Here is a 20,931-nt window from a genome sequence, read left to right as displayed (position 1 = left end):
CTGAAATAATTATCGCTGCAAAACTCGTTTCAAATACGGCTTGACGAACTCCGTATGGAATTAACTCCAATTAATAGTTGGCGGGCGTGTATTAAGGTAGGGTAGAAACTAATTAATTGAACGATTGCGAAAATACCGCTCCTCTGATAGAATAGTAGACAGTACTCGACCAAATTAATCATTTGTTAGTTCCGAATGCAACCAATTTTCCTGCAGTGAAAGAAACGATTCGTAATCCAATTAAAAGCAGCTCGACCGTTTCCAGTTTAAATGTTATTGCTTCAGACACCAATTAATAGAGTTCGTGCCGAACGGTGGCGAGGGACCAGATAACCACAACATGACCGCTCCGATCACAGAACGTGTGTTGTGGTTACCTGTGACGCAATGTAACCTGTTACCGATAAGTCACAGGTACACTTTGGTATGTTGCACATGCAGTTCTTGATTTTAAGAGATAACCACTACTCAACCGCTCCGGTCAAGTGTGACGAAATGGTACCTGTTACCGGTAAGTCACAGGTACAGTTTGATAGATTCTACTTGCAGATCTTGCTTGTGAGAAATAACCTCAACCCCGTGCAGAGAACGTGTGTTGTAGTTACCCGTGACGAATAGGTACCTGTTACCGGTAAGTCACAGGTACAGTTTGATAGATTCAACTTGCAGATCTTGCTTGTAAGAAATAACCTCCGCCCCGTGCAGAGAACGTGTAATGTAGTTACCCGTGACGAAATAGATACCTGTTACCGGTAAGTAACAGATACAGTTATTGCACTTGCAGCTTTTGCTTCTCACATATTATTACAACATCGTTTCGATCACAGAATGGGTTAACTCTTGACACAGCGTACATTTTTATGAGTTAGTAACTGATATCATTTGATTAGAAGAGGCAGTTTTAACAAATTGCGTTCTGAAGAAACAAATGTCATAACCTGATCCAAATGCTTGTTTGAACTTGAAAACTAAGAGAATATACTACTAGACTGTGTTCAGCTATTTTTGAGTTATAAGTAGTAAATAGCTATACATATTATAGCATGAAAATATTATTATAGCAAATCAAACCATTTTCAGAATAGTTTTTAAATGTATACACTGTTCACTCCCTTAAAGAAATTAAATTGTATTCACTAACACAACACACACCGTATAAAAAAAACCAACTACTTAAACAATTTTTCCCAGTATTTCATAATCTTCAACAAGAATCATATAATTTATTCAAAAAAGGTTATATAATTTTCGAATTATACTATATAAGCTTCATCTGCAATTCAGAGGTTGGCAGCACTGTTTGCATAAGGTGATCTTAGGCTGTTGTGTTGGTATTACTGCGCCGTAATGCCTACATAATGAACCTAGTGGTAGCCTTTGTTTACAGATTTGCTAGGGATGCGAATAAGATTGTTTGCTATGATTCTGTCGTAAGCGAACTTAGTAGATATAATATGATGGTTTTACCTCACTTTCGGCGTTTTAGAGGCACTTTTAGGGCACTTTTTATAGGGGAAAAATGAGAAAAATTAGTGGCTCATTTTTTTGGCCACTTTTTTAAAGACCCAGCTCTCGACCTATACACCCCTATATAAACTTTCTACTTTTTTAATACTAAAAAACACGTCTGGAATATGGCTCATTTTTTTTGGCCACTTTTTTTAAGACCCGGCTCTCGTCCAATACAAGCCTATATAAATGTTCAAACTCTATTAAAATTTCAAATCCACATCCATTCCCATGTATATTCTCAAAATCATGTGAGGTTTGTGCGTGAACTCGGGCATGCTCCTGGCTTATGACGTGCTCCCTTGGACATCCTTAGTGGAAATCCATGAGTTCTGGCTACTTGGGAACCCAAGCCATTTGACATACAACGAATCACCTTTTTTCCTAATTATCTTCTCTACCAAATACATGTCCTTATACTTGGTCTTTAACAACTCCTCTGTATAGAAGCCTCCCCTGATTATATTGCCATTTTCATCTTTCAAGATATAAGTCACAGGCTTTGTATTCTTAACTTCTGCTATTGTAAATAGTTCCCCTGTCCAATTTGGAGTATAACCTTTACTAAAAACATGTTTATACTTGGAAATCCTTACGCTATCACCTACCTTATATCTTGGCTTTTTAACTTGCTCTACTTTAGAAGTCAACCTCTCATGTACATATTTACTATTCTTAACATTTACTTGGTTAGGCTTCATTCCTATAGATCTATGCACTTTATTATTATATTTTCGAATTAACTTTGGAAGTAAATCCAACCATTTATAACTCCCCTGAGCACTAAATTCCCTATATAACCAATTCTTTAAAGTTCTCTGAAACCTCTCCACAATTGCAGCCTTAGTTGTAGAAAATGTGTGATAGTGATTAATATTTAATTTTTTCATTAGTTTGCTAAAATATTGATTAAAAAATTCTTTTCCATTGTCAGATTGAATGTTTTTAACCCCCTTTGGTAGAATGGTTTTAATGGCTTCTGTAACCACTAACCCTGTCTTATTCTTTAGTGGAGCAGCATAAGCTTTTTTAGAAAATGTATCTATTAAAGTTAAAATATATTTATTGCCAGAATTTTCTCTAGCATAGTTTTGCATATCAATTAAATCTATTTGTACGGTTTCATTTATACCTAATACTTTGAAAGACCTTCTAATGAAATTCTTTCTTGCAGGTTTATGAAGTTCGTATGCAATTTCATTCATTTTTTATAACATCATCCTTTCCTGTAACTCTAAATACATCACCATTAGCCCCAATCAATAGATTATCTTCCATTCTTTTAAATACATAGTTTTCTGGTATATATGGTCTATTATCTATATACTTAAATCCACTCAAAGATGTGGGGTCAGCAACTAATAAATCAGGATTATATTCCATCAAATTAAATTTTTTTTCTCCATATACAAATTTTGATCCATCATAATGCATAGATTGTGACATTAGACAAATATCATCCAAATGTTCCCCCTCTGGTAGATTTCTTATGAATTGTTTTTTGGCATCCCAACATTTTTCTTTTTTATCAAAAGTTATAGTCTGTTCTTTTATAACACAGTCAGTGTCATCAATGGCAGGTTTAACACGTACTAACCTTTTACTATTAAAACTCCAATAGCCTGCTTCCATTTTTGGAACTTGTGAAACATTCACAGCATCTTTACTATCTGTACCTTCCATCAAATTACTAATTTTCTGTTTCTTCGCATTCCAAACACCATTCTCTGATTCTAAAAATTCATAATTATTATTGTCTTGTACAAATTTACCATCTTCTTTTCGTATTAAAGTCTGTTGTAAAGTGGGCACATCATCTAAACTTTCACCCTTTTCCACATTAGTAATTTTCCGTTTCTTAGCATTCCAAATACCATTATCTGATTCTAAAAATTCATAATTATTATTGTCTTGTACAAATGTACCACCAGCTGTTCGTATTAAAGTCTGTTGTAAAGTGGGCACATCATCTAAACTTTCACCCTTTTCCACATTAGTAATTTTCCGTTTTTTAGCATTCCAATTTTTATTCTTGGATTCTAAAAACTCATATTTAGTTTTACCTTGTAAGAAGATATCACCTTTTCTAGTTAATGTCTGTCCCAAAGTTGATACATCATCTACAAACTCCCCATCTTTAACATTACCAAGTTTACGGTTTAAACCATTCCAACTATCGTCTTGTAAATTTAAAGTAGGTTCACTACTAGCCCTGGGTTCTGCAGGCTTATTATATGGATTATATAAACGATAAAATTTATCTATAAACATATTTTTATTTAATAAATAATTCCACTTTCTCTCAATTCCTCAATAATGGAATCTATTTCATTATCCACTCCTGAGTTACCGGCTTGGCGACTTAGCCAAAGAAGTCTTAACCTATCTACAAGCTCATTAGGATCATCCCAATAAATATAGTCTATTTTCTTACCAGTCACTTGTCTCAAACCTTCACCAACAGATTTAAAAAGAGGTTTAATTATATTAAGATATTTAGTATGTCTATTACTTGAAATTGGTGCACCATCTTTGTAACTCTTTAAATGTCCATTTGTAGCTTCCAAAATTTCTTTATAATTTTGCAAATCAGCCGGAGTATAATCCTCAGGTTCTTTTAAAGTTAACAATTGCCACAAACCTTTTGTCCCCTTGTAGGTTTTATTTGCAATTGTAACATCATCATTGGCAATATCAACTTCCTTATTTCCAATAAAAAATTTATTTGCTTCTCGTCTAATACCATATGTAGTGTCTGTCATACTACTTTTACTGAGGTAATTTCCTAAATAGTCTGATGCTAAAAGACCAAAATCTAATTTCTGTGGAGTAGATTGTTGTAATGGTTGTAATCTTGGTATTATTGGTATTCTAGATGGAGTCATTGGGAGAATCTCCATTCGAGGCCTCTCTGTTTTGGCGATTTTTTTTAATTCTTGTAATGGCTCTATTAAAGGTTGGAATGTTTGGAACCTCTCTTCAGCCTCTAGAAACTTGCCACGTTTTAAAGCTCTATATTTCTCTCGTATTTGATTTGCAGAGTCAACCAATTCTTGTTGAATGTTTTTCATCTTTTATTTACATTTTATTTATCTCATTTGACAAAGGATTGTACTCAAACACTTTATCATGTATTATCAAACAATATGCAGATGTATTTGCTGGCACATTTTCTGCAGTTTCAATCTCTAATTTAATATCAACAATTCCTTCCTTCACTGTTTCGTTCTGTCTAGAACAGTCTATTACAATTAGTGGATATTTCTTCATAAACTCAGCCCTACTAATCATAGGATCTGGGATAGTATTATAGTAAGTCTCTCTAAACCTCATAAACATCTCATAAGCTTTAGAGACATCTCCATTTTCAAAGTCGAGATTTAAATCACTATAAGGATAATATTCAGAGTTTAGAAATACTTTGAGATTTTTTAACTTACAGTGATCAAATTCATCAGTTCTTTTTCGTGCACTATTATCCCTAGCTGTTTGGAAACCAAATATAATATACCTAGGCTTCTCCAAACTTGAAGATGTCTTTACTGACCATGTATGTCTTGTAGTATTGGGATATGATGGAAGTTCATGCAACTCTAAGCTTCTAAATGCAATTTGCAAATTTTTATTTTGCAGTAACATCTTTTGTAATTGTAACTTCTCCCCATCTGATGGTATTACATGTGGCATCATCCATTGAATTGAGTTAAGTGTAATTTTAGGAATCATATCAGCAGTACCACTGGCTGGAGCACTAGTGGTTGTTAATATACAATTCAAATCATTTTTGGATCTTTTTAACACCAATTCTTGTTTGACATTTACTAATACCTTATTAAAATCCTCAAATACACCCATTAACAGTTCTAATGGCAAACAAGTACTAAACTTGCCACTTTTATGGAACTCTTTTAAATTCGTGTCAGAATCAAATGCCACATTTGACAATTTAGTAGTTTTATTGTAAGAGCTCAATATTTTCATAAGACTAGAAATTCCTGGGTTTCTTACAATGTCTATTTCTTTACCTGCGACTTCATATCTAATTTCATCAAATAAGAATGCAAATGCATTATTTATAAAATGACCTTTATCATGATTTTCAATTTCTCCCTTAATATACAGATAACTCCTACACGGGAGAGTTAGCAAATCTTGATTATTAATACATATTCGAATTTCATCGGAATTATTTATTGCTAAAGTGTTGTGGGGAACATAGGAGTGATTTGTAATTTTAACCACACTATCGTCGAATTGGGATTTCCCTGTAACGTCTAGAAAATCTTCCATTTTTATTAATAGAAAATTTTAACTTTAGTCCTATTGATCGTAGGAACCTAGCATTTTGTACACTTATAGATAAATTCTTATAAATTCTCATATCTTTTTTATATGACAAGTAATTGTAGTTTCTTCTCCATTAAAGTCAATTGCCTTGTCATGCTGATCGGCAAATGTAATACTGACAACATCTAAACTTCTCTTATTTACAGGAAAATATATAATATTTCTTGGAACTTCAATAATTTTGTAGCCAGGAGGAGCTTCTGGATAAAAGCTATGTATGGTGTGTGATTTGTTTCCGTTTAAATAGCACCCGTTTGCAATATTACATTTTACTCTAATCACATTTACATTATTAATGTTTATTTTATTTGTAGATTCAAACTGAACACCAGGAGTAGAAACACCTTTAAATCCCAATAAAACAGACCCTAAACATGGTTTTGTAAAATCAAACACGTGGCTAGAAAGTAATGTCGCTTTCATAGTTTTATTATTAGCTGTAAGGAAAAAGTCTGGGATTTGCTTTTGAATTTCCTTTGCAAGCTCAACCACCTCATATGTTCCTTCAGAAATTTCTATTGTAACTGGAGCTTTGTGGTCATAATAGAAAACATCATCACCTTCTTCAATGGTTAATTTGTTGCCTTTAAGTTGATTTAATTTTGGAATAAGCCCTTTGAATAAAAGTTTGACTTTAGTATTAATTAATGCTTCTCCATTCTTATGTATTATAACTTTAAGTTTACCATCTAATAACTGGTTTAAATCATCAACTAAGATCTCTCCCTTTGGTAATGTTTTTTTCTCTACTTTGTAATATGTTAAAGTATTAAGTGGTTTTTTTACATTAAATATAGAATTATAACTTTGAAAATCTACTAATCCAATTACATAATCATCATTTAATTCTATGGGAGGAAAGAACACTGACTTTAGCTCTGGCTCTGTACCCGAAAATGTTATAGTAAATGAATCCATTTTTATAAACAAAAATTTTTTATGAATGATAAACATAAAATTCCACAAATAGAACTATTTAAATCTTGTATTTGATCGGTTGTATAGAATATTTTATGTCCCTCAAAATATTTAATTACTTCTTTTGGAGGTTGGATTCCAAATGGGTCAAAATAAATTACAATATCTTTATTTTTACGATATGCTGTCCAATGTGTGCCAGATGAACTGTCTAAATTAACTATTCCGCACTCTTTTACTTTTGGTGTTAGATTTTTTAGCTCGTTTTTTAGGTACACCCCCCGGAAGTGAGGCAGGTCTTTTGCGGCCTCTAACAGCTGGTAGTTGTCCATCTTTTTTATTAAATTTTAATCCCATTCCCATTTTTGCTTTTGCCTTCATCAAATTTGTCACCGCATAAGCTGCAGCTCTTTCAGCAAGATTTGCATCATTTGCCGTTACTCTAGTCCAAGCTAAGTCTGCTAATCTCATGTCTGCTTTGTTCCGAGCAGCAGTATCGGGATTATTCATGTAGAATATGTCATGCTCTTTACAATAAGAGTCTAGCTTATTTTTTGGAGGTACATTTTTGGCTAAATTTTGAAGTATATTCGTTCCAGGTCCACAGTACCGATATGATGGTATGTGAAGTGGAAATGGAAGATTATTTATAAGAGTATTCAATAACCCTCGACCCCTGTAAGGCTTTAAGAATAAACCTTTGCCCTTTTTACATGTTTTCTTATTATTTTTCACCATTTTTATTATATAAAAAATGTCTTTTATTCAACAAAAACATAAATTTAAAATAGTACATACTAAGGAAAATATACCAAAGAAGTTGGGTCTATTTCCTACCAATATTCGATGTGTTATTTGTGGTCCAAGTGGAAGTGGGAAGACGGTTGTAATTTACAATTTAATTGTGAAAAAGGAAGGATTAAAATTTACAAACTTATATTTAATATCTAAATCTTTAGAACAAGAAAAATATAAAAAAATAATTGAAATATTTAGTTTGTGTGATGAAGTGAAATTACACACGTTTACTGACTGTGAAATCACACCAAATGATGTAAAATCACAGTCAGTTGTTGTATTTGATGACATAAATAGTCAAAATATTATACAATTTTTTTCAATGGGTCGACATAAAAATATTAACTGTTTTTACTTGTGTCAATCTTACAGCAAAGTACATAAACATTTACGTGATAATGTAAATTTCCTAATATTATTTAAACAAGATGATTTAAATTTAAAACATGTATATAACAATCATGTTGGTAATGATTTTTCATTTAACCAATTTAGAAATCTCTGTCATCAATGTTGGGATAAAACTAAATATGGCTTTTTTGTAATAGACAAAGAAAGGTTAAAGAATAATGGCAAATATAGATTTATGTTTGATCAATTTTATAATGACCAAGTGCAAGAGTATTGATACCATCTTCCAGAATAAACCTCTTGTCATCGTCAAACGATAGTACTTTCTTATTCATAGTTAAGGTTTGAAGATGATGATTTGTAGATTTAATTCTTGTCACATTCTCATAGTAATCTTGCCCAGTGGCAAGACAGTTCAAATAATGTTGATGTCTAAGGAGATGTTTAACTGTAGCACCATCAGCTCCTTTAGCTTTCTTCACCTCTAAAGCTTGTTTGTCTTCTTCATATAACCATTTTAGAGGAATATAAGAATATAACTTTGGTCTTAAACCACAATATTCATACATAATATGACCATCTAATTCGTCTTTAAACTTGCCTGTGACTTTTTTATTTTTATCAGAGTATAAGAAATGGTCTTTACTATATCCAGAGGTATCAAAATAGTGTAAGTCACATTCTATTTCCTTGTAAAAATCCTCTGTAACTATAGAATACATTAAAGAATCTGTATCTGTCATTAGAAATCTTTTATTCTTAAATTTTGACATATAATTATAGTGGAAATCATACATTATTACTTTACTAATATCCAAAATGGTCATTCCCAAATATATAGGTTTATTAAACTTTACAACTAATTTATTTAAATGTATAGCATGTAAATTGTTATCGAACTTTTTGCTACAGTCAAACCTTGGATTAGTGACATATTTAGTTAATAGTGACTCATCCTTGAGATATATATCACGAAACTTGCGTTGGTTCATAATTGTTCGACCAAAAAGACTATTATTTAACAATTTATAAAAGTCTTTTTCAAAATCATTTTTAGCACATTTGCGTTTTTCAATATTAAAATTAATATAGGGTGCAAGCCATTTGGACTGTCTAAATTTTAAAATTCTATGGTATTTTGTAGCAACTAAACCCAATTCCTCATATTTTTTTAATGCTTTATAATGTAAAATATATTTAGTTTTGTCATTTAAATTAGGTATTAATTTGCCATTCATTTTCTCAGGTGCTAATGGATAGTCATTATGTAAATCATGTAAGCTTTTATCATATTTTAAATCAACTTCTAAAATATATCCAAACTCATCATTTTGATTGTTTTTGTAGTCTATCTCATTCGTCCAACGAAATCCATCCACGGGTAGTGTCTCACACATAGCTGTGGAGTATAGCGAGTTACAATCTAAATATATTAAATACACACTTTCTTGATTGGGATCATAATGTTCGCCCATATATCTATTATTGGCTTTAGCGTAACGTGTGGAAATCATACTGACTCCTCCTCTGATTGCACTTTCTATGAACAAATGCATGTCAATATCTTGAAATAATTGTAATTTTATACCAGTCATTCTAAGACAGGCTTCCCATGTTAGTCCTGGAAGTGAATACATATGTACGGGGTCAAGTTTGTAATCTTTTAAACACAGGTCTCTAAATGTCTCAAACACATCAGCCAGTAGCAATACATCTGTTTTAAGATATAAATCATGATATTCTTGTAAATTGTTTATATTAAAATGGGTCCAGACATGATTTGCATGTTCATATTCGATGGGAGAGATATGTTCTTTAGTTAAAGTACTGTAAAAATTTTCAATTGGAGGTAGAGACTCTGCAAACTTATCTGGTCCTGTCATGTATTCATAAGGAAATACGCCTTTACGTTGTAGTAGTGGATTGTCTATGAATCTAAATGTATTTAAATTGGAAGCTAATTTGTATAATGGAAGGGACAGAAAGTTATAGGAATCTAAAAATACTAAATCATCAACAGAGAATGAAATGTACTTTTCCATATCTTTGGCTATGCAATTTAATTTACGATTATATTTTCCCAAGTGTTGCATTATTAAATGTCCATCGTAATTTTTCAAGTTATGGAAGAATACTGGTATTTTCTTTGTTACTTTATAGTTTAAATTACAATCATTGTGGGCAGCTCCACGGTATTGGCCATTTGAATGACAATGTTCTCGTACCCTATCAAAATATAGGGGCTTTTCACAAATGTGACAATGTGTTGAGTTTTGGAAAGATGCCTCTTGCTCAGGAGTCATTACAAGGGGAATATATATCGCCATTTGACTTTTAATAAAATCATAAGTCTCAAATAATCTTTCGAAAAACACATCCATAACATTTGCACCACTATATAACTCTTCAGAAATAATCTTAGAATCTTTTACTACTACAAATGCAAATCCCGATGGAATATGTATATTGGAGTTTATAAAGCACTCAAAATCTGCATAAATCACAAATGGGGCTTTAAGTTGATATTTATAGTTTTTAAATTGTAATGTATCTTGTTTAGACATTTCCACTCTTTGTGCATCAAAGTTTTTACAATATGTTATATGATGTTCTAATTTATCTTTGGTATAAAAATGTTGTAAACAAAACTTGCAAAAATACTTCTTATTGTTATGTTTTGTAGAGTAAAACATTAACCTATCAAAATCACGAATTAAACAGTAATGTGATTTACGACCTTCTTGTAATAATAATAAATCTATATGAGTATTACTATTTAGTTTGGTGGTTTTTAATGGATATATGAATTGTTGGTCTTCAACTCCAAATACATTAACACTTATATTATTCTTTTTTTCAAATTGATCTATGTCAGATATTTTTACGGGATATTTTATGTTTGTCATATTTAACTGATTTTCATAGGGTGTATATTTCAATACCCTTTCAGCATTTTTTGCATTCCTTGGATATAAAGCTGCTAAAATTGACCAAAGGAAGCATTTATTGTCAGAATTCTTTATATTTAAAACTGCATGTTTTGATTGAATACTTTTTGGTGTGGGGATATATGACGTTGGAGTTAGGGGCTTATACTTGTAAACGTGCAACTGCCAATATTTAGTGTGGTCATATATCCATCCACTACCTTCCGCTTGATATTTGTGCATGGAAGCGTCAATCTTTAAAAGAGCATTTTCAATTTGAGGCTTTAAATCTCTCTTCTCAATGGTAAGGATAGTAAGGCTTCTGAAATCTGCAATACATTCTTTCTCATTAACTAATTTTCCATTTTGATCTATTGTATATTTTATAAATTTGATTCTCCTTACTAAAGTCCATTTTATCGGTAGAGGACAAGACTGAAGAGTACTTTTAAGTTCAGTTTTAATCGATTCACCAACAAATTTAATCATTGTATATGGACATTTGTTACAAGAATTTACATGTCTTTTAAAATGGCCAACAACATTTCTTTTACAGAAATTACAAGTCTTGTGACTTTGTAATATATGAGATTTTAGAGCCACATTATTATCACAGATTAAATCACACAGTTTACATACCTTCATTTGATGTTTTAAATTGTAGTGGCGAATAAGGTTGCTTTTTTTGGAGAGGGATGCGAAACAATGTTGACATGTAGTCTTCATTTTTATATATGTAACTAAAAAACTAGGTTGGCATCTTCTATACAGTAGAAATTATATTTTGACAATTTCAATTAATGAGAAATAATAATTTAAATCAGAATTTTATATTTTAATATTCAAAACAATCTCATACAATAAGATTTGGCAATTGTAATTTTCTAAATCAAAACTAAATCCAAAATCTTAAATAAAAAATACTTTTTAGCAATTCAGATTGCTGAGTCTACATATATACAGAGTGAGTAATACCTATTTTAAAGGGGACTTGACAAAATTATATAGTGAGTATAATTCGGCTAAGTTTTAAAATAATAACTTGTATGTACATTTTTGACTCAAAGTCCCCCCCGTGAGTGAATTTGGATAAGTTTTTAAATAATAACTTATGCACACTATTGACTCAAAGTCCCCCGGTGAGTAAATTTGGCTAAGTTTTTAAATAATAACCTGTGCACACTATTGACTCAAAGTCCCCCCGTGAGTGAATTTGGCTAAGTTTTTAAATAATAACTTGTGCACACTATTGACTCAAAGTCCCCCGGTGAGTGAATTTGGCTAAGTTTTTAAATAATAACTTGTATATATTTTTGACTCGCTTAAAAATAGTAATAACAAAATAAGTTACTTTTTTGGATAGAGAAGCAGCACACAGTTGACATGTAACTAAAAAAACAATTGGTGGAAATTACATTTTAGACAATTTCAATTAATGGGAAATAATAATTTAAATCAGAATTTTAAATTTTAATATTCAAAACAATTTCGTACAATAAGATTTGGCAATTGTAATTTTCTAAATCAAAACTAAATCCAAAATCTTAAATAAAAATACTTTTTAGCAATTCAGATTGCTGAGTCTACATATATACAGAGTGAGTGTTAGTTATAGAGAAGACTATGTTACCTATGTTAAAAGGGACTTGACAAAATTATATAGTGAGTATAATTCGGCTAAGTTTTTAAATAATAACTTGTACACATTTTGAATCAAAGTCCCCCGGTGAGTGAAGTTTGGCTAAGTTTTGAAAAATAGACTTATATACATTTTAAGTTCCTTAGTGACTGTTCAAAATACTCTAAGTGTTTAAAAATAGATTTATATACATTTTAAGTTCCTTGGTGACTGTTCAAAATACTCTAAGTGTTTAAAAATAGACTTATATACATTTTTTACAAGTTCCTTAGTGACTCAATTCAGCTAAGTTTTTAAAAATGGACTCGGGAAATTAGCTACACTCCTAAGTTAAAAGAAATACAGAGTACGAGTACAAGCATCAATTACGTCACCAATTGATCCCATGACCCGACACGCGACAACATATTACAATAGTCTAGCTTAGATGTCAAAGACTTACCAAAACAAGAAGATCCAGGTGGAAGAGTGAGTGATGATTCCATAGAATGCCCCCCTTATATACCACAAAATTGTCTAAATTAATTTAGAACTTAACAATGGAAATTGAACAAACTGAAATTGAACAATTGAATAATTGAGGTCAATCAATCAAACATATTTGGTAATTGTCTAAACCTGCCCCAGACAGACTGGCGCCAGACAGACAGAGAATGTTGACAATTGGTTTTGATTGGGGTCATTAGGTTACACTCACAGTCATTCATTTGAGTCAGGCATAGTTTACGCATAGCCATAAGCGTGCCCGAGTTCACGCACAAACCTCGCATGATTTTGAGAATATACATAGGAATGGATGTGGATTTGAAATTTTAATGGAGTTTGAACATTTGTATGGGCTTGTATTGGACGAGAGCCGGGTCTTAAAAAAAGTGGCAAAAAAAAATGAGCCATATTCCAGACGTGTTTTTTAGTATTAAAAAAGTAGAAAGTTTATATAGGGGTGTATAGGTCGAGAGCTGGGTCTTTAAAAAAGTGGCCAAAAAAATGAGCCACTAATTTTTCTCATTTTTCCCCTATAAAAAGTGCCCTAAAAGTGCCTCTAAAACGCCGAAAGTGAGGTAAAACCATCATATTATATCTGTTGAGGTGATTCGGTAGGAAAGATAAATCACTAAAAACCCAGAAAATGTGTAGTTTTTTTTCGTAAAAACAAAAATATATATTGTTAATTTATGGACTTTAATAATTTTTATTGTTTTAAGGGTGAAAATTTTATTTTTATGCATTGATTCATAGAAATAATTCTACCGTTATTTCAACATACATTTAAAAAAATCCCTTTGAGACAAACAAACTAAGCCAAGGCCTTTGAAGACAGTAAAAAGGTAATAAATCTTAGGGTTGCTGCCATATATGGGGTTTTTTAAGCAAATCTTACACACAGGAAATATATGACAATATTTAGGTATGGAATGGTTATAATTCTAGCTTGCTTCACCGGCTCAATCCTTAGAAAAGTGGCTTTTTGATGGTTCGAAACTGGACCCAGCTTCCCTTAATCAACAAATGTTCCGGATTCAGAAGGTAGTTTTGGTCATTTAAAAAGGTACATAGTTCATGTCACTCCTTTCTCCACTCACCCTACATTAATATTTAGGTTTAATATTAACACATGGTTTACGTCCCTATCTCAATAGGCAATATAATGTCAATTTTTGTCCTAAGACGCTAGGCTCTGTCCTAGGATTGTTTTTCAAAAAAATTAAAAACCACTGTTCACATTAGCCCCGCTAAAAGGGGCTAATGTGAACAGCCCATGGGGCTAATGTGAACACTCTTAATAACTCTGTTATTTACAACACTAGGCATATGTGGGGGCTGTTGTGAACAAGCCTAGGGTCTAGTCTACCAGTTGCAATAAGTCTCAATATTTTATCTTAAATAGTTTTTGAGATATGAAGGTATCTTTGGAGAGCCGCGGGTCGCCCTACGGTAACCCTTTTTTTTAAACCATTTATAAATATTATACAGGGCTAATAATAAGATATAAACAAGAAAAAAATTATCTGTCAACATACCTGAGTATTTATTAAAAATTTCTTCCACATACAAATTGTTTAAAGCACTTAAAAAAACAATAGCCTAATTTAAGACAATGCAAATTGTTCGTTTAGGCAAATGACAGTTTATTGCACTTTTAGGCCTATTAGGTAAATATAAAAATGTGGGCTAGGCCTATTCAACACCTTAACTGTTGTCTTTGTAAAATTAAAACTGTTTTATCACTGTAAGGCCTTCAAAGAAGTTTATTGAGGAACTTACGCCTCAAAAACTTCGACAATTTTGTCGAAGACATAGTTATGTCTATCACTGGTTCCACATACATTAGGGACTGGAAGTTTCCCCAAAATGTCAGTGGTAGAAACAATAAATATATCATCTTCTTTTTTCAGGAATGATTTTTTTTCCTCATCACAGGATTTAAATCCCATCACTTCGATCTCCCCGTCAGCCAGTGTTTTTAACACTGTAGCGTCATAGCGGAAGGTGGTACTGTTCACAATAGCCCCCATTCACTGTTCACATTAGCCCCCCAACTTTGAAAGCTTATAACTTTGGCTGTTATTAATATATTTTAACTTTGGGAAAAGAAAAATAATCCCCAATTCTTATTTAACAAAATTCAGGCTTAAGATTATTCCTACAACCAATGTAAAAATTGTTATAACAAAAGTTTTCACTTTGCGCGGAAAAGTTTTTTGGGCGGAAAAAAAGTGTTTTAACAAAGAATTTTTTTAAAGTACCTAAAAGTCAAATTTGAAGTTTTCTCATTATGGACACAAAAAATACAATAAATTTCCTTTCTAATTATATTTTTTTCATGATTAAAAATCCCAGATAAATGACTTTTTAAGTCATTGTTCATATTAGCCCCAATATTTTGGTGTGTTCATAATTAGCCCCGGTTGACCCTATATACAATATCGTATTCATTTGGTTTAACCAAACTTACCTATAGTTGAAGCACACCGTTCCAATTTCTATCTGAAAAATAAAAATCTAAAGTTAGTTTATTAATATTATAATATAATTCAATACCCCGCAGCAAAAATGCTGACTAAGCGAATTTCCATTTGCCTGATTGGATTTACACTAAAATGTTTCCTTAAAAATACAGTATCACATTTATTGCCTATTTAAATATACAGTAATCAGTTTGACGAGTACTAGGGTTTGCTGCAAAGGGGGGTTAAATGTTTTGTTTTAATGTTAATAGTTTAGTAAGAAATAAATGCATAAATAACTAGCAACTATTTTAATAACTAGCAACAGAGCCCGTTGTGGTTACAACCACAGTATTATATTGTCTGTGGTTACAAAGGTCTCGGGAAAATAATGGATTGTCGTTTTTAGACGTCCATTTTGGATTTTTGGGGGGGTTAAAATTTGAAAATGGGGTTTTTACGAATTTCGCCGTTAATGTAAGATCCCATACTACAATACTATTAAATTTAAAGTCTCTAGCACGTTTCTAAATGGTTCAGATGAGCGTACAAATGTCGGCATTTTTCAATGTTATTTCCCATAGGAATAACATGGGGGGAATTCTAAAATTAGGGGTGGTTAAAGTAAAAAAAACTTTTTAGGATTTTCCCGGGGGTTTGGGACTAAGACCTACAATCGTGCCATACTTCAAATCTCTAGCTATTCTAGAAGTGGGTCTCAAAATATGTTCATAAACAAACTAAAAAATTTTACTTATTCTCCATAAGAATAACATGGGAATTTTACATGGAATTTTCTCCGTAAACATTAGGCGCATAATAACGCTTTATACTAAATTTCCAGGAAGTGTATGTACTTAAGAATGATTTTATAAACGAATACTTCATCATCAAGGTTATTTGTTGCTAGCTTAGTTGATGAATTTATTAAAAGGTTTTTATACATTAGAGCTAAATTTTTTTTAATTTTGTAGGCTATTATTCATTAAGTTTTCTGATTAAGGGTTTATTTAAGGAAAGTATTTAAAGAATGCGATGTGACAAGGTATAAACTTTGTATTTTTGAAATATCTTACAAACGAGGAAAAAATAACAGAGCTGCCCTAAGGTCTACAATAAGGGTGGCAATATTATTTTAACACTACACTGAAACATCTGACATTATCAGCATTTTACGTTTATATCTCTAGAGTACTTTGTTTTATATAACCTCAGCCTGTTATGGTCTGAGACAAGAGGAAAGGCTACTTTACATCCTTCATAAAGGGGCAGGTTTTACATGATTCGTAAGAGACACATTTTGTGGGTCGATTTTTAAAGATTAAAGCACATTTTGCGGTATTTAGTTGATGGAAGAGTTTTTATTGTTTAAACATTTTCCCAAAAGTACCACAATAAAATTGTTGAATACTAGAGTCAGTCTTTTGGTATTCTTAGAGCTAATGACAATGTCTTTCCTTAAAATAATTTAATTGTATTTGACCAAAGTTCAATTAATCGTAATCCTAGTTTCCTATGTTGAGAATACTACTTACTAATTATTTATAAATATTAATATATCCACAATAGGAATACGTTATTAAGACCAATCAACAATCTTTGGTTGATTTTGAGACAAAGAAGCTTCATTGAATATTTACTTTAATATTAAACTTTAAACAATTTCTCATATTGTTTGGAAAGTAGTTATAATAACTATAATTCTCCTCAACAAAAGTATATTTAGTTTAGTTAAATAAATTATTAAACCTTGTTTCCCATGAAAATCCTATTTTAAGTACTTATATTATTTCGGAACTATAGCGGGAAATTTATTTCATCAGAAATGTAAGCAATACATACAAAAACGAAAGGTACAACTTTCACTAAAATAGGTACGCTTTGTTTAAGAAAATACGAAGGGTTTTCTACGTAGAACTTATAACTCAACGTGGATGTTACTTTTGACATTTTAGATACCCCAATACATAGTTTTAATGAAGAAGGAACACATTTCAAAATTTCGAACGAAACTTACAAAACTAATTTTAAATTAAATCCACCTGAGTCTTATGCTAAACACTTACTTAACAGTTTATTTCTAAGATGAAATATGTGACGATACTCCACTACCTTGAGAAACATCAAGACTTGAGGTTTATAACAGAGCGGTGATAACCAAGACATTAGTGGATGCAAACTTTTCATCGTCCATGACCTTTTATTTGAGGCCTTCGTTTATTTGCTCACCTCAGATGCAAGTTTTATGTTTACTAAAAAGTTTACAACCACGTGTAGATATTACAACATACTTATTGGCCTTTAGTGTGTTTGAACTAGTTAAATTAGTTAACATTATTGAATACTATTAATATATAGATATATATTGCGAGATTGGATTTTTGTAGCTAGGAGTATACAAATGCTGAGATCGTGTTACTTATGTAAATAATAAACAATATGGTGATAACAAAATGATTTATGGATCAATTTAGTATTTTGTCACACATATTTTTGTTGGATCAAAATACTATCAACCAAGGCAAAACTCATTTGAAAGCGTATATGTGATAGCATAGAGGTTAACTGCAAGAAAGGGCCATGAGGTCCTAAGTTCGCCTCAACAAAAAACATATCGGATGGTTTTCAATCGAACGATATGAAAGAATGAAATATTATAAATAGTTAAACAAAATGTAGTCATCCCTTATGTAAGTTATATTACACAAACATAATACAATATAAGAAAAGAAATCATCAAAATTTACTTCAAATGTAAATATAAAAAAAAAAAAAAAAAAAAAACAAGTAAAATGAACGTAGTGTTTTTAATGCTTAGTTGGTAAACTGTAATTTTATTTCTGTCTACACGAAATTTATTCCAAAAATTCCCTCCTATCACATTTAACATTTTTTTCATTGCAAATCGTTTTGACTAGAAAAATACTGTTGGTTATAAGGCTTGCTGGTCCTTATGACAATCAAAAAGACACTCCTAAGCCGATATCGAGTCTAAAACGCAGTCTGGACTTATTGGTGATGTCCCATACCGTCGTCCTCCGCAGTTCGTCCACCTCTTGACCCTAGGACACTGACCCATGGTGTGGGCTGCGCCCCGATGGCTCATAATATACCTTGGTGACACCTTAGCTACCCAGTATAAACCACCACGGTAAACATGAACTCTATATAACTTGAGGTTATTATCCATAAACAACTGAAGGTTGAGGTTATCGTTCTTTGAACCGGTTACTTTGGATGTTCCGCGTGGTACGGTTGGAAGTAATAGGATTACAGATTTGAGTTACAAAGCTTGAAGTAATCTTGTAGTAAATCACTGGTATTACGTAATGAGGCAACAGTAGAGGAAATATTGGGTGTCGATTGTCTTGGTTGTCCTCTTGAAGGTAATTTGTCTTGATTTGGTCGTGTGCAATAACGATCTAATTTTGGACTGTAAAATTTATCTGTTGACAAGAAAACGAGCAAAGACTGAAGGAATATAAAAGGACCGTGACGATGACTTAGAATTTTAATAGTCCAAATCTTGTTTACGAGGTAAAAAGAATAATGCAAATACCCCTTGGCCTATCAAAGATCATGTTTAAAAAGTTATAAGGTGAATATAACTACTACTTTACAAAAGATTAAATCGGTTAGTTGTAAATATATGGCATGATTGATTCACTTAATCAATTAGGTTACATTTAAAGGAAAAATTAAATTTTGACAAACTATTCTGACTCTTTATTACAATTTTTCTGTGATTAAACATACAACTGAAAGATCGAAACTTATTTCAATGATGGCGAAGCCTAAAATTGTATTAACTTTTTAATTACATTCGTCAACGCTTTAGATGACACCTAAATAGAAAAATAAAGTAGAGCAAAAGAAAAAGAGGTGTTACAGAGAAATCCTTTAATGTATTATTGACAAAAAAAATTGGAATAAACTTAAACAAAAGTACTACAAAATTTGAATTTTAAGATTCAAACTCTTTATACAACCGTTCAAAATAATTTGTTCGCAATAAAATATTAACTGTTCTATTTCATATATTTTTAATTACCTTTCATATCTACTCACATATCTTTTAACGACTTTGAAACATACAAAACTGTCTTTAACTCCTTGTCTAACAAATTTTTGCAACTTTGCTTAAGATTCATCTTTGAGTTGATTCTATTGTGTTTCTTCCTGTCTACTTGTTTACGTTTAATATATTTTAAGATAGTATTCAAAGGCTAAATTTATAATCTTACATCACATCTTAAATTGTGCGAAAATTTTTAAATTCAAACGCCATTATCACACACATTATTCCAAGCTGGTCCACCATATCGGGATGGCTCGACAACAGCCTTCCAAGCATTGTCTTGTCTTTATACGGAACCGCTGACCCTCACCTTATATACTGCAGTGTTGTGTTGTAGATAAAAGGTCGAAACATAGCAAATCACGTTCACTTTGCTCGTTTTGTTTTTGTTAGAATAACGATGGAGCACATTTGCAAATCCTTGTTAGAAAAATAAAGGTTAGCTAAGTTATTTTGTCTCGATAGATGAATTAGAACACTTTGCAGAAGTTTCATTGTCATAAATAGTTTTTGAGAACTAACTCAAGGCATTCAATATACCTACTGTATATCACATTACAATGTTTTAATATAGCTTTCCATTAATTGTGAAAACATACAAGATTGCAATATTATTGGGTATTTGATATTTTCTATGTTTATATACTTTTCTACATGTGCTATACTTCTTAGCATTCAATTTTGCTATATAAAATTATTTCTTTGAAATCATTATTATTATTGGTTGGTAATCTGAGTGGTTATAATTCTCGCCTGACAATCAAAGGTTTGCGGATCAATCCTGGGAAATGTTGGTAGGTTTTTGAGGATTTCTAAACTGAATCCAAATCTGTTCCTGATCATTGAACTTAAAATAAACTATCATGGCTAAAGTAACGGCTGATCCCAGTAACAGATGATCTAAATAACAGCTGATCCAAATAACAGCTGATCCCATTAATAAAGCATCGTCTCACTTCATTAAATACTCATCTTTCACTCATGTTTGGGTTTAAATACGTACCAAGGCATCCACATCTCAACTGATAATTCATTCAATAGTTTTTTTACAAATTCTTCTTTTAAAAGGATGTGTAAAAACTCAAAATATACCAATGTATACAATTACCCATAAAGTCTACATGACTCTGATGGTCTTCAAAGATATGTCATAGCTTTCTGGGTAGTCAAGTAGGTTATAGTGTTCGCTTACAAATCTGAAGGTCGCTAGTTCGATTCCAGTCCGATTGTTCGATTGTTTCCGACCCAGATGCTATTTCCCATTGGGCTATCAATTAATTATGCTTTCTTAACACAGGTTGACGTTGCAAGACTAGGGTTTGGACCGTTCCCGTACAAAAAACGTTTAAATTCCACTTAGACAAAAAATGTCTAAAGGCATCGTAGCCACAACAATGACAAGGGTCGACTGCGGTT

General features: G+C 31.7%; 1 protein-coding gene across 3 annotated transcripts in view; it reads right to left on the bottom strand.

Annotated features, from left to right (window-relative positions):
- LOC128985805 (probable serine/threonine-protein kinase kinX) overlaps nucleotides 1-20,931 on the bottom strand; it is a 173,720-nt gene that overhangs the window by 74,722 nt on the left and 78,067 nt on the right. For all 3 annotated transcript variants that reach the window (XM_054405688.1, XM_054405690.1, XM_054405689.1), the window contains exon 2: nucleotides 15,446-15,477. The gene's annotated coding sequence lies outside the window, so the exon portion shown is untranslated. The remainder of the gene's footprint in view (nucleotides 1-15,445; nucleotides 15,478-20,931) is intronic.

This window comes from Macrosteles quadrilineatus, unplaced genomic scaffold, assembly GCF_028750875.1.
Source record: "Macrosteles quadrilineatus isolate MER2022 unplaced genomic scaffold, UCM_ALF_1.0 Scaffold_2__2_contigs__length_208266976, whole genome shotgun sequence".
In the NCBI taxonomy this organism is placed as follows: domain Eukaryota; kingdom Metazoa; phylum Arthropoda; class Insecta; order Hemiptera; family Cicadellidae; genus Macrosteles; species Macrosteles quadrilineatus.
The sequence above is the reverse complement of the archived record's forward strand: the minus strand, read 5'-3'. Positions and strand labels throughout refer to the sequence as shown.